General features: G+C 44.4%; 1 protein-coding gene and 1 long non-coding RNA gene across 2 annotated transcripts in view; both read right to left on the reverse strand.

Moving 5' to 3' along the window:
- The window catches only part of TSPAN5 (tetraspanin 5), a 176,268-nt gene that overhangs the window by 132,178 nt on the left and 29,612 nt on the right, over positions 1 to 14,478 (reverse strand). The gene's annotated exons all lie outside the window — the stretch shown is intronic.
- Positions 8,517 to 9,273, reverse strand: LOC120989829. Its single transcript, XR_005776329.1, has 4 exons — positions 9,119 to 9,273; positions 8,958 to 9,038; positions 8,694 to 8,879; positions 8,517 to 8,594 (listed from the first exon to the last, which is right to left on the reverse strand). It is a non-coding gene; the product is annotated as an uncharacterized LOC120989829 (long non-coding RNA).

Below are 14,478 nucleotides of genomic sequence, written 5' to 3' on the forward strand. Positions count from 1 at the left end.
TTTCCATCCTTAGGATTTCCTAAACAGAAAATTAAGCTGACCCCCGAAAGAGGGCAATAGCAATTAGAAGTTACTTTGTCAGATCAAGGACAACTTCAGCCAACACCCTAGTAACATGCCAGAAGGTACTGTACACTGAGACATGGAGACTTCCCTCAAAAAGCATTCAAATAACTTCTAGAGAAATGTAGTTCCTCTTAAAGGGGCTCTCCAGAACTACCAAAAGATGTCTGCTTTCTTCCAAAAAATAGCACACCTGGTCACATGCTGTGGGTCTATTACGCTACATGTCGCAGAGGGAAAAAAACCAAAGCGGAATTGAAGGCATGCTGAAGGTTTTCCAATAAACTGCATATTTTCTCACCGCATTTCAAAGAATAGGGTGAAATGAATGGCAGAATCTACAGCAATGCAATGTATATAATAAATCTGCAGGGTGCGGACTCCTGAGAATGCATCTCTGAGATATAATACCACTAACGCTCCTACATCCTGAATTCTGCACCCTCAGGCAACGTGAAATGAGCAGAGCCTTGCTTTACATTTCACTTCTTTCCCACCTGGTTTCAAAATGAGACTAAAGTAAGAATACTTAGAAAAAAGTATGAAAATGTTTTGCATTTGTTAGGCTAGTTTCATACTAGCGCTAAGGCTCTCTTTGCATTCCAGCTTATATGTCTCCGTCCGGCCGTGCGTGTGTGCATCGGTTTTCTTCTGGCCGATTCTCCGCATATTTGCCAGAATGTGGCCAGATTTCCGCCAGTCCCCAATATAGTAAATTGGGCCGGACTAAGACGTACAAGCTTCCAGCAATGCCAGAATGCAGAGAGATCCAGCGGGTTGTTCTCTGCCGGATACATAGCGCTAGCATGGAACTAGCCTTGGAGGACATAAATATTTAGGCTGTAAGGCATACTTTCAATACTGCCGGCCAAAAAAACAAACATTATTTTTTTCACGGATCCACCCATTAACAAAAAAGATTTAAACCAGCAAGGATACTTACTGGAACCTATAATGGTAACCTAAAAACACAAATGTAAACAGAGCCTTACATTAAACACAAAGAGGACCTGTCACCAATTCAAAAAAGTGAGATATCTACTGTACAAGTATATAGTCTATTTGGCCAGGTTTCCCTGAGCATAGCTCACTTATGAATATGCGTCCTAATAACCCTCCCCCTTTTCTTCAGTAACGTTCCTTAAGATTTCTGGCACTAGAAATGTCAATCTGAGGTGACTAGCCACCGAGTTGTGGATAGTTACTTCTCTCCTTTGCTAGAGACCATGCTGGGCCACAGCTTCTGACAGGATAGCATCTAACCAGAGTGAGACATCGCCACAGAGAGCCTATCTGCTGCAGAAGGGGCTCTTCTCTGAGGTGGCGCCTCACTCCAGTCTGTGTAAGACACTACCCCATTAGAAGTTGTAGCACAGTGTGGTCTTGTGAGAAGTTCCTGTGTGATGGAGAACGTCACAGCGAGGAGAAACCTCACCCAGAAAAGAACTCTGTGGCTAGTCACGTGAGATTGACATGTTTGGTGCCAGAAATCTCTGGGACCGAGAGGGGACACATATTCATAAGTGAAAGTAAGCCATGCTCAGAAAAGCATGGCCAACTAGAGTATATAAATATCTCACTTTTTTGGATTGGTGACAGGTATTCCGGTTACAACAAGCTATCCACTAGATAACTGTTAGATTGAAGCAGGTACATCCAGTGGGACCCTCACCAATCTTATGAACATCATAGTACATAGTGCCGAAAAAAGACATTTGTCCATCCAGTTCGGCCTGTTATCCTGCAAGTTGATCCAGAGGAAGGCAAAAAAAAAAACCCTGTGAGGTAGAAGCCAATTTTCCCCACTTTAGGGGAATAAAAAATTCCTTCCCGACTCCAATCAGGCAATCAGAATAACTCCCTGGATCAACGACCCCTCTCTAGTAGCTATAGCCTGTAATATTCACAACCACTGGCATACACAACCATGACCACCACTGCTTCATTCAAAGTCTATGGGCTTGCCGTAGATGGTCGGGGGCTGTACTCGGCTGTCTCCAGTCCCATAGAGATGAATAGGGAGGTGGTGTGCATGTTTGACCAACATGGATCAATGTGAAGAAAAAGGATAAAAAAAAAAAAATCTTCACTTTCTATTATAGAAAATTCAATACGTCCAATCATGGCTCTAAAAGTCCTGGAAAAAGACCAAATTCATAAAGCAAACCATATAAATAGTATGTGTAAGGCTACTTTCACACTCGCTTTTCACGGATCCGTTTAAAACTGATCCGTCTGAAAAATTGCTAAACGGATGCAAACAGGAGACTATTTAACGGATCAGTTCAAACGGATCGGCCTGTAAAGTGGATCCATTTTGGCTTCTGTTTAGCGGATCCGTTTTTAAAGAAGAAGGTGTGTCTCAAAGAGTCCACCCACTTTGACAGTGTATTTAAAGGGAGTCTTTCACGCCGATTGACCCTATTAACCTATTAACAGACTTATGTCCACGGCATCCCCCCTATTAAAACAGTTCTTAACGTTAGTTCCCTGCTAGCATCGTTCGTCCGAAAAACACTTTTATTCCATATGCAAATTAGGCTGTGAAGGTGCCCAGGGGCGGCCTTACAACGGCCGGTGCCCAGGCACCTGGGTCATTTTCATACCAAACCACTCCCCCTCCCCTGCCCGCCCATCCGCCGCGTCTGCCCGCCCTTGGTCCCTTCTCTATCCTTCCTCCTACTGTCCGTAATCCCGCGCATGCGCCGATGACCGCGATATCGGCGCGTGCGCATTGAATGACCACAGTCTGGCCGGGGCATCACAGTTTACTGTGCGCATGCGCCGGCCCGGGCCTAACTTACGTTCTTGCCGTGATCACAGCAAGAACATAAGTTAGGCCGGGGCCGGCGCATGCGCACTGTAAACTGTGATGCCCCGGCCAGACTGTGGTCATTCAATGCGCACGCGCCGATATTGCGGTCATCGGCGCATGCACGGGATTACGGACAGTAGGAGGAAGGATAGAGAAGAGACCAAGGGCGGGCAGACGCGGCGGATGGGCGGGCAGAAGCGGCGGAGGGGGAATGGATTGGTATGAAAATGACCCAGGGGCCTGGGCACCGGCCGTTGTAAGGCCGCCCCTGGGCACCTTCACAGCCTAATTTGCTTACGGAATAAAAGTGTTTTTCGGACGAACTATGCTAGCAGGCAACTAACGGTAAGAGCAGTTTTAATAGGGGGGATGCCGTGGACATAAGTCTGTTAATAGGTTAATAGGGTCAATCGGCGTGAAAGACTCCCTTTAAGCAGGTAAACCTCCATTCAGGCTCATTGTATTTTGGAACCATGTTGCCTGCACACTTGCGTCTGCGATTGAGGTTTCTAATCCTGAAAGCGAGATGGAGAAGACGTGACCAGGAAAGAAGAAGACGCCGGTATTGGATACACCCTCTAACTTCCAAACGGATGACCAGAGGCGTTTTTTCAGTCCTGTATTTGGAGCTTCGTGCGAATCCTGAATTTTTTTTCAATTACAGTGGCGGAAATAATTATTTGACCCCTCACTGATTTTGTAAGTTTGTCCAATGACAAAGAAATGAAAAGTCTCAGAACAGTATCATTTCAATGGTAGGTTTTTTTGTAACAGTGGCAGATAGCACATCAAAAGGAAAATCGAAAAAATAACTTTAAATAAAAGATAGCAACTGATTTGCATTTCATTGAGTGAAATAAGTATTTGAACCCCTACCAACCATTAAGAGTTCTGGCTCCCACAGAGTGGTTAGACACTTCTACTCAATTAGTCACCCTCATTAAGGACACCTGTCTTAACTAGTCACCTGTATAAAAGACACCTGTCCACAGAATCAATCAATCAAGCAGACTCCAAACTCTCCAACATGGGAAAGACCAAAGAGCTGTCCAAGGATGTCAGAGACAAAGACCTGCACAAGGCTGGAATGGGCTACAAAACCATTAGCAAGAAGCTGGGAGAGAAGGTGACAACTGTTGGTGCGATTGTTCGAAAATGGAAGGAGCACAAAATGACCATCAATCGACCTCGCTCTGGGGCTCCACGCAAGATCTCACCTCGTGGGGTGTCAATGGTTCTGAGAAAGGTGAAAAAGCATCCTAGAACTACACGGGAGGAGTTAGTTAATGACCTCAAATTAGCAGGGACCACAGTCACCAAGAAAACCATTGGAAACACATTACACCGCAATGGATTAAAATCCTGCAGGGCTCGCAAGGTCCCCCTGCTCAGGAAGGCACATGTGCAGGCCCGTCTGAAGTTTGCCAATGAACACCTGAATGATTCAGAGAGTGACTGGGAGAAGGTGCTGTGGTCTGATGAGACCAAAATAGAGCTCTTTGGCATTAACTCAACTCGCTGTGTTTGGAGGAAGAAAAATGCTGCCTATGACCCCCAAAACACCGTCCCCACCGTCAAGCATGGGGGTGGAAACATTTTGCTTTGGGGGTGTTTTTCTGCTAAGGGCACAGGACAACTTATTCGCATAAACGGGAAAATGGACGGAGCCATGTATCGTGAAATCCTGAGCGACAACCTCCTTCCCTCTGCCAGGAAACTGAAAATGGGTCGTGGATGGGTGTTCCAGCACGACAATGACCCAAAACATACAGCAAAGGCAACAAAGGAGTGGCTCAAGAAGAAGCACATTAAGGTCATGGAGTGGCCTAGTCAGTCTCCGGACCTTAATCCAATCGAAAACCTATGGAGGGAGCTCAAGCTCAGAGTTGCACAGAGACAGCCTCGAAACCTTAGGGATTTAGAGATGATCTGCAAAGAGGAGTGGACCAACATTCCTCCTAAAATGTGCGCAAACTTGGTCATCAATTACAAGAAACGTTTGACCTCTGTGCTTGCAAACAAGGGTTTTTCCACCAAGTATTAAGTCTTTTTTTGTTAGAGGGTTCAAATACTTATTTCACTTAATGAAATGCAAATCAGTTGCTATCTTTTATTTAAAGTTATTTTTTCGATTTTCCTTTTGATGTGCTATCTGCCACTGTTACAATAAACCTACCATTGAAATGATACTGTTCTGAGACTTTTCATTTCTTTGTCATTGGACAAACTTACAAAATCAGTGAGGGGTCAAATAATTATTTCCGCCACTGTATATGCACATGACTGTTGATCGTTATGACCAGCTACTGCAGCGCATTTCATCACGCATTGAAAGACAGGATACCCGCTACAGAAGGGCCATTTCTCCTGCAGAGCGGCTGATGGTGACAATACGGTAAAAGATTTGTCTTTTTTTGAACGCTGTATATATATATATAATTTAGATTTTTTATTTTTTTTTGGAGAAAGTCTGTCATCGTTACATTACCAATATCGCATGGGAATTTCGACGATCTCCGGAGTAGTCAAAGATACTTGTCATGCATTGTGGGAGGTATTGCACGAGGATTACATCCCACATCCAACAAGAGGACAGTGGCTTCAAATAGCAGACAAGTTCATGGAAACAAGCCAATTCCCTAATTGTGTAGGAGCTGTTGATGGCAAACATATAAGGATTGTAAAACCTTCTGGAAGTGGATCTGAATTTTTTAACTACAAAAAAAAAAATATTTCTCCATTATCTTAATGGCCATTGCAGATGCTGAATATCGATTTGTCGCAGTTGACATTGGAGCGTATGGACGGACAAATGACTCGATGGCTTTCAAAAACTCAGCAATGGGACGCCTCCTGTATTCAAAGCAATTTGGATTACCACCTCCAAGACCTTTGCCAGGTACTGATGGACCTTCAATGCCATTTGTTGTAGTAGGGGAGGAGGAGTTCCAAACGTGTGAGAACCTCATAAAGCCGTACTCTAGCCGTGACTTGAACACTACAAAACGTGTGTACCGCGTGTAACTACAGACTGACACGAGCTAGACGACCGGTGGAGAGCGCCTTTGGCATTTTAGTTGCCAAATGGCGTATTTTCACAAAAGCCATTAATCTCAAAGTGGAAACCATAGACGATGTAGTCAAGGCTTGTGTAGTTCTACACAACTATCTTTTATCTGAGGAACCACTGCGCCTGGACCAGCAAGAGGTTGATTGCACACTGACCAGGCTGCAAAATCTGTCATATCGCTCAACCGTTGCCGTCTCCCGAATGAGGGACAGTTTCGCCGATTACTTGGTTTCGGATGCGGGCAGAGTGAGTTGGCAGGATAATGTTTTGTAATTGTTTTTAAGGTTTTCTCTAATTCTAAATAAAAATGTGTTTTTTATTACACCTTTCTTAAACTTTTTATAATCAACTAACAAGAATGGTTATGCTAAACTAGTGATATATTGTATTTTACGACAACTCATAATCTGCCTTCTTGTAGAATGGGTTATCCGGGTTAAGAGCTGAACATATCTGTATTGTGAACCCATTTACAACACAGAATTTTGCAGGGTATTGGCATTTTATGGGGAAATGTATACGTACTGTGCTCTCCATAGTACTGCCATACGTAGGGCTTAGTCCATCATTGAGTCCCGTGGCATCACCTGCACTATTGGGACAGCTGTAGCCCTGCCATAGCGTGTCAAACTGCTATGACATTGCTTAAAGCTTGGCCATTACAGACTGTGAAATAAACAAACACACTGTTTAGCGGTATCCTCCGCTTTGCAGTGTGTTATTGTCAGCCCTTTCTCTGCGTGATCCTATGCATGGCAAGGGAGAGCATTCTAGCTTGAATTGCTGAGTTCTTTGGCTGGGTGCAGGTCCGTCTTTGGCTCTGAACCCGGACAACAACTTTAACAGCATCATGTTCCTTTACTGTCCCTTGTGGTAATGACGCTACTTTATGTGACAGCTTCATCTGTGCTAAAGAGCAAAAAATTAATTTTGCGCTCTCTAGTAAATTAATTGTTGATGAGGCTGATTCACATCTACCGTGACTCCCACAAGGGTTCATGTGGACGTGCACCAGATTGGCTGATGAACAAGCATTTGCTCGTTTATGTGCTAATCAGCCAGAATATGATCAATAAGGAGCTTTAGGAAAAGCCCGTTATTGATCGTGCTACATCAAATATTCTGCTACCTTTGGCACTACAGGCGTGGGGAAATTAAAACTCCAAGAAAACAATTTTTTATTTTACAAGCATTATAATAAACTCAATGTGTTTTGTTGCTGGGCGTTTTACTTTCCCCACAGCTGGAGTGGCCACAGTTGAGTATGAAATAAAAAAGGGAAACACACAGTAAAGTAAAGATAATTTATTTATTCAACGATCATTTCCAATTTTTTAAAAATATATAAACAATAAATCAGAATATAAAAAAATATATATATATATATATATATATATATAAATTTTGAAAACGTTGAGGGGAGGTGGAGCGTTGCGAGGTGGACATTCTTGAACCGGCAGCGGTAGCCCCCGTCTTCTGTGGAGGGATAAAAATGACGGGCCGCAGGAAAAGATGCAGGTGGAATTTGAGGGGTGTGGACAGTTGAAGGGTTGGAACTGGAATGTTCCCAAGCATATGTTGAAGATGGAGTTGGACAAGAAGTTGGAGCGGTATAGTGAGGAGGAGAAGGTGTTGAAGAAAAAGATGAAAGATTGTATACATGCTCAGGGGGGTGGGAAAGGGATGGATGGCGGGAATGGGATGGTAGGCTGAAAGGGGGCAGTGTAAAATTTTCCACGACCCGTTCTCCATCAAATTTTTTAACTCATGCACCTGCTCGGGAGTCATTTGGTTCATCCGGGGGACTAAGGTTTGCACGTAATGTTGGTGAGGGGTGAGTTGATGCGCCGCCTCTGCTCCCTCCAGTTAGCGTGCCAAGTCATCCAACGCTCGCCTCATTTCATCGGCAAAACATTCTAGAGCATTGGAATCGATCTCTACAAGGTTCCCATAATCCTCCCGATGGCTCCTACCGGATCTCCTGCTATTCGACATAGCTCTCACATTTTGTCTCCAATGTGAGAGCGTATGGTGAAAAGAGGGACCAGGTAGGGGACCAGGACTGACCCGAACCAGTGTATGAGGGACAGGAGGGCTGGGAATGGCTGACATTTCCAGGTCCGCTTCAAGAGCTGGTTCAGGTGCCCGGGTGCTGCTGGCAGTTCAGTGGAGAGAAAAAAAAAAAAAAGCCCTTGTATTACTGCGTCCAGGTTATATGCTATGCCTACCTCTAAATGTAGGGGGCTGCGAGAAACAGAGTGCTCAAACGATCCTCTGTCTCAGACAGCCCCTTGCTGTCAGAAGTAGAGAACAATTGTCCCTCTGACCCTAGGGGGCTGCATGAAACAGAGGTGTCAAACGATCCTCTGTCTCAGACAGCCCCTTGCTGTCAGAAGTAGAGAACAATTGTCCCTCTGACCCTAGGGGGCTGCATGAAACAGAGGTGTCAAACGATCCTTTGTCTCAGACAGCCCCTTGCATGCAGAGGGAGAGGAAAGTAAAATCATTTTACATTTATTTTGAGAGAAAAAAATATATATTTACCTTCTAAGCGCCAGCATCCATCGTAAGAACCCCAAGGCAGCACTGTACACATATGGCGGCTCTGGATCCACTCGGGGCCTGAACTTCCTTGTTATAACCTCTCTTGAAGCGGTCCCAGAAAAAAAAAAAATATATTACAATATTAGCATGGTCTTGAGTTTACATTATAAATTAGGTAAAATTACATATTGCTGTACTTACCACATTCTTTCTGAGCCGCCCCATTGAGATCCCCCCAACCAGTAAACAACGAATCACAGTTCTGCCTCCAGAGCCGCCGGGTATGGTGATGGTCGGCATGGTGGCGGTCAGTGTGGTCCCATAAAGCGGGACACGCCTCCACCAGCTGGATAAGGAGTTTGTTGTCTATATGGAGACTCTGGAACCCTGGAATAAAAAGGAAAAGAAAAATTATAGAGCGTACAAAAGAAAAATGCAAATTAAAACTATGTATTAGACACTTACACGTCCCCGACCGCCACGGGTTCTCCCACAAGCTCTGGAGGAGACTGGGGGATCCTGCCTGGCGGCTCTACTTGAAGGTTCCTAAAAAAATAATAAACAAAAAAAATAAATGCAAAAACATAATAATATTTTTTAATATAGATATAAAGAAATTTACTTACTTGCTGCTGGTCCTGGTCCGTGCTATGTCCACCTCCCCTCCATGACTCTGAGATCCGTGACGAGCCGACCCCAGCAGGTGAGGGTGCTGCTGCGGCAGAGCTGGTCGATGGTGAAGACAACAAAGATAAATAATGATTAATGCTATGAGTCTTATTGGATTAGAAAATACTATTGTCGCTTGTACTTACCACTTGTATCCGACGGCGCCTTCAGGGTGGCCTTCGCGCATCATATTCTGAGGCTTCAGACATCTGTAGAGACATAATACAAAAGTAAATGTTGATTAAACACTCTATACACAAAAATTGACATAGATGTCACAAATTTATTTTAATAACTTACTTTATGATACAGGTTTTTTTTTGTCCCGAAAAAAAATTTCATTTTTGAATGGAGATGCCCCCCCTCAGTGCCATCTGCCCACCCTTAGTGCCATCTGCAGCCCCGTATTGCCATCTGCCTCCACGGTACCATCTGCCCTCCTCCCAGTGCCATCAACTCCCCCCATGCCATAATCTGCCCCATTGGCATATGCCCCCCACTCAGTGCCATCTGCCTCCTCTATTACCATCAAATCAACACCCCCGCCATAATCTGCCCACATGACGTGAGCCCCAAACAGTGCCTCTTCCACCCCCCTGCCATCAGCCACACCTCTCGGCAATCTGCCCCCTTTCGGTGCCATCCTGCCCCCCCCAGTGCAATAATCTACCCCCTATTCCATGACCCACCAACAGTCCCTCGTGCCCCCCAAACTTGCCATCAGCACCACCTCTGTGCCATCTTCACAAAAGCCCCCCACCCCCCTTTGCAATCATGGGCCCCCTATTGCATGACCCCCAAATAGTACATCTTTCCCCCCCTGACACCCAGCACACCTATGGACAATCTGCCCCCACTCAGTGCCATCTTTGCAGCAGCAACCCCCCACCACAGTGCAATAATCTGCCCCCTGTTCCATTACCCACAGTGCCTCGTTCCCACCAAACTTGCCCACCTATGTGCCATCTTTCCCCCCCACCTTGCCATCACCCCCACACCTGTGTGACATCTGTCCAAGCACCCGCATCCCAGTGCCATAATCTGCCCCCAATGCCAGGAAGATAGATAGATGAAAGATAGATAGATAGATAGATAGATAGATAGATAGATAGATAGATAGATAGATAGATAGATAGATAGATAGATAGATCTTTCTATACATACCTGTTTGCTGAGAACTTCTTCCAAAATGGCCGCAATGTTTGCTGGGGGTGGTGACATTTATGTAGCATGCTCAGTTAAGCAAAACGAATTGCAACGGATCTGCCTCAGACGGAGCCATTACAGACGGATCCATCCCCATTGACTTCAATTGTGTGTCAGGACAGATCCGTTTGGCACCTCATCGTCAGGCGGACACCAAAACGCTGCAGGCAATGTTTTGGTGTACGCCTCCATAGCGGAATGGAGAGGGAACGGAGGCAAACTGATCAGTTTTGGACCGCTTGTTAGAGCCCTGAAACGAATCTCACAAACGGAAACATTCACGCCAAAACGCTGGTGTGAACGTAGTCTAAAAAGTTTGCAGTAGGTCTCCTTAAAAATAAAATAAAAAAACGTAACTGTATAGCCCAAACATGCTGTGAAGAGAAGTAGTATGTCGTGTAACCAGCATGAGTCATGGCTGTAAATGCTATGTAGGTAGTTTTATGAGTCTAAGGCTTTTTCCTGGCCTGGAAAAAAAAAATTGTTATATGACGCTCCAGTGTAACATAATGATGGGAAAATCTGCTGTATATTCTGAGCCTCTCATTCTCTACGCTCCGCAGAGCTACTGTTTATGAAGATGATTTCGCTTCGGCTACAACAACTGCCATATTGTAATGCATGAGAAGGTTTCTGGACTATGTCGCTCTTCCCAACACATAAGAAGTCAATTTTCCTCTAAGGCGCACATATGGAAAACAGTTATTGCTTTACAATGTAGTTCTTGTGCAGCATGGAGAAACCAGAGGAAATAATGTATTGTGCAATATCAAGATACTCAAGATCCATCCATATTACAAAAGATAAAAACAGTATCGGTAGTTCTCAAATTCATCCACCCATACCACACGATGGTCCTGGAAGCTGAGATATCAGGTGTTGCCGGGGTGGGGGGAAGGTTACAAACTGCAGAGCTGATATAGATACCCATGTGCTTCTAAGACTGAGGGAACACTGTGGCCTTAATCTGCTTTCTTTCCCTGAGTAACTACAGCCAGGTCCATAAATATTGGGACATCAACACAATTCTAACATTTTTGGCTCTATACACCACCACAATGGATTTGAAATGAAACGAACAAGATGTGCTTTAACTGCAGACTGTCAGCTTTAATTTGAGGGTATTTACATCCAAATCAGGTGAACGGTGTAGGAATTACAACAGTTTACATATGTGCCTCCCACTTGTTAAGGGACCAAAAGTAATGGGACACAATAATAATCATAAATCAAACTTTCACTTTTTAATACTTGATTGCAAATCCTTTGCAGTCAATTACAGCCTGAAGTCTGGAACGCATAGACATCACCAGACGCTGGGTTTCATCCCTGGTGGTGCTCTGCCAGGCCTCTACTGCAACTGTCTTCAGTTCCTGCTTGTTCTTGGGGCATTTTCCCTTCAGTTTTGTCTTCAGCAAGTGAAATGCATGCTCAATCGGATTCCGGTCAGGTGATTGACTTGGCCATTGCATAACATTCCACTTCTTTCCCTTAAAAAACTCTTTGGTTGCTTTTGCAGTATGCTTTGGGTCATTGTCCATCTGCACTGTGAAGCGCCGTCCAATGAGTTCTGGAGCATTTGGCTGAATATGAGCAGATAATATTGCCCGAAACACTTTAGAATTCATCCTGCTGCTTTTGTCAGCAGTCACATCATCAATAAATACAAGAGAACTAGTTCCATTGGCAGCCATACATGCCCACGCCATGACACTACCACCACCATGGTTCACTGATGAGGTGGTATGCTTAGGATCATGAGCAGTTCCTTTCCTTCTCCATACTCTTCTCTTCCCATCACTCTGGTACAGGTTGATCTTGGTCTCATCCATCCATAGGATGTTGTTCCAGAACTGCGAAGGCTTTTTTAGATGTCGTTTGGCAAACTCTAATCTGGCCTTCCGGTTTTTGAGGCTCACCAATGGTGTATATCTTGTGGTGAACCCTCTGTATTCACTCTGGTGAAGTCTTCTCTTGATTGTCGACTTTGACACACATACACCTACCTCCTGGAGAGTGTTCTTGATCTGGCAAACTGTTGTGAAGGGAGTTTTCTTCACCAGGGAAAGAATTATTCGTTCATCCACCACACTTGTTTTCCGTGGTCTTCCGGGTCTTTTGGTGTTGCTGAGCTCACAGTGCGTTCCTTCTTTTTAAGAATGCTCCAAACTGTTGTTTTGGCCACACCTAATGTTTTTGCTATTTCTCCGATGGGTTTGTTTTGTTTTTTCAGCCTAATGATGGCTTGCTTCCCTGATAGTGACAGCTCTTTGGATCTCATCTTGAGAGTTGACAGCAACAGATTCCAAATGCAAATAGCACACTTGAAATTAACTCTGGACCTTTTATCTGCTCATTGTAATTGGGATAATGAGGGAATAACACACACCTGGCCATGGAACAGCTGAAAAGACAATTGTCCCATTACTTTTGGTCCCTTAACAAGTGGGAGGCACATATGCAAACGGTTATAATTCCTACACCGTTCACCTGATTTGGATGTAAATACCCTCAAATTAAAGCTGACAGTCTGCAGTTAAAGCACATCTTGTTAGTTTCATTTCAAATCCATTGTGGTGGTGTATAGAGCCAAAAATGTTAGAATTGTGTCAATGTCCCAATATTAATGGACCTGACTGTAAATTAAAGAAAAATATAAAATGTATGAACCTGCAAGGTCACTATGTTGGAAATAAAAGCTCCAGAGACAGAGGCAATGGGATAAGACCATGGAGAGGAATATAGAGCAAGGTCTAGGCTGAAGTTCATGTGAACTAGTGATACACCACAAAAGAGCATCATCTACAAGAATAATATCTAGGACCTCTTTTATTTCATTGCTAAGAGCTCATTTGAATACCTTCTTCCCGCAATTACAGAGGAGCATATATGGCCTAAAAAACGACTCAGATTAAGGCGTTCTCCATAAGGAGCTATAGTACCCCCCTAAATCCTGACTTAGGCTACTTTCACACTTGCATTTCTATTTTCCGGTATTGAGATCCGTCATAGGGGCTCAATACAGGAAAAAAAAACACTTCCGTTTTGTCCTTATTCATTGTCAATGGGGAAAAAATGTAACTGAACAGAACGGAGTGCTCCAAAACGCATTCCGTTCCATTTGGTTGCGTTCCCATACCGGAGAGCAAACCGCAGCATGCTGCGTTTTTTTTTCTGTCATGGGATGCGGAGCAAGACGGATCCGTCATGACCCACAATGCAAGTCAATGGGGACGGATCAGTTTAACTGACACAATAGAAAACAGATGTGTCCCCCATTGACTTTCAATGGTGACTTTCAATCCGTCTTGGCAATGTTAAAGATAATACAATCGGATTCATTCATAACGGATGCAGACGGTTGTATTATCAGTAACTGATCCAGCAAAAACGATATTGTGAAAGTAGCCTTAGGCCACTCACCCAGTTAAGCCAGTACTCTCTGCTCTGCACTGATGAGGGGCAATGACCCCGAAACAGCTGTCTGCAGATGAGATGCTGGCTTCATTATTATACAAGTCATGTCTCAAGACCTGCTAGTTGAACATTGACTAGTAGGATAGCTGCCTTATATCTGGTGGCATTAAAGGCAGAACTTGTTAAGAGCTCATTTGCACCCTTTCTTCTCATTTGATAAAATATTATAAATGTTTCTCTTCAGAAAGCAGTAAAACACCTGCGTGACCTTCGCACCATTCACTCCTATTGTGATCGGCAAGGGTTCCAGCAGTTGACAGGATAAGGGATAAGTCCTTATGGTGGGACAACCTCTTTAATGGGCTCTGTTACGGAATATGGTAGCTATAGAGGATGTCCCCTGTGCCATAATAGAGATGGTAGACCAGGCCCCCCCATGCAATAAACAGGAAACTGGATGGCTACATGCAGCTTGTCCCGATGATGGCAGCTGACACCGGGGGCTAGAGAAGCCCATGCCAATCAGGCCTACAGTTAAAAAGGCACATCCAGCGCCCTGCCATTCGCCCCACATGCCTAACAGACAAAATTTGACCACTGAGGAAGGTCCATTGAGGCTGAAACGTTCGGTCATTTTTCTTTACCTAAGTTTGATGTGAAAATTGGGCAACTGGACTATGAAACTAATGTATTA

This window comes from Bufo bufo, chromosome 2 (genome assembly GCF_905171765.1).
Source record: "Bufo bufo chromosome 2, aBufBuf1.1, whole genome shotgun sequence".
Taxonomy (NCBI): domain Eukaryota; kingdom Metazoa; phylum Chordata; class Amphibia; order Anura; family Bufonidae; genus Bufo; species Bufo bufo.